The sequence below is a fragment of the Eufriesea mexicana genome, unplaced genomic scaffold (assembly GCF_001483705.2).
Source record: "Eufriesea mexicana isolate 0111107269 unplaced genomic scaffold, ASM148370v2 scaffold620, whole genome shotgun sequence".
NCBI lineage: Eukaryota > Metazoa > Arthropoda > Insecta > Hymenoptera > Apidae > Eufriesea > Eufriesea mexicana.
The window spans coordinates 672292-673158 of NW_016908778.1; the positions used below are offsets into that span (position 1 = coordinate 672292).

The 867-nt window shown below is 21.6% G+C and overlaps 1 protein-coding gene across 1 annotated transcript in view; it reads right to left on the reverse strand.

Annotated features, from left to right (window-relative positions):
- LOC108546181 (beta-glucuronidase) overlaps positions 1-867 on the reverse strand; it is a 25089-nt gene that overhangs the window by 1528 nt on the left and 22694 nt on the right. The window lies entirely within an intron of this gene.

Here is an 867-nt window from a genome sequence, read left to right on the forward strand (position 1 = left end):
TTTATTTATTTATTTTGTATTAGGCTAAATGTTCAGGTATGTATATTATTATACAGTATTGCTATATATTTTATATTTGAAAAGGAAATGTTTGATATCATTTTTTTTCCTTTTTCAATATAATTTACGATGTTTATTATTAAGTACACGTTATTAAAAATTTCATGGTCATTAAATAATCTACGTTCATTTATACTTTATATACCTTACAAAGATTTATACATTTTTTAAAATCTATCAAAACAGAGCACAATTTTTAGAAAAATATATACTTTGAGCAAAATTTAATAGTTCAGAAAATATTATTAGTAAATAATAAAACTTGTATTTTTAGCAAGGTTTGACATTTTAAATTAATTTTTCTTATAGGATTATTTGAATCTATTATCACACTTTTTGAGTAATTTCGAAACGCAGAAATATATATAATTTATTTTGCAATGTAAAATATTATTTTTATTAAACTGAGATATAGATATTTTTCAAAGGCTTTTCTATGACTTCAAATTTACAATTTCCTAGAATGCAATGTATTTAAAAATTAATATCGCAATATATTAAATATAATTACACAGTTTTATATGTCATCTCGAGTAAATTATTGCGTATTTTATTTGCTCTGTATATGTACAGGAAGAGTCTGGTAACTAGATAGGAAATAGTACCTCTGCTACTATTAACCCTTTACACTCTGAATCATTTTTCAATTTTGTTGCTAATAACTCCCTACTACTTTAAGTATTTTATTCGAAATTTACTTCGCAGGACAGTTCCTCGACTGCTACTTATTTTAAACAATTTTGTTTACTGATTACATTAAAATATTTCTTTTAAAATATTAAAAATATTAAAAATATTAAAATATTA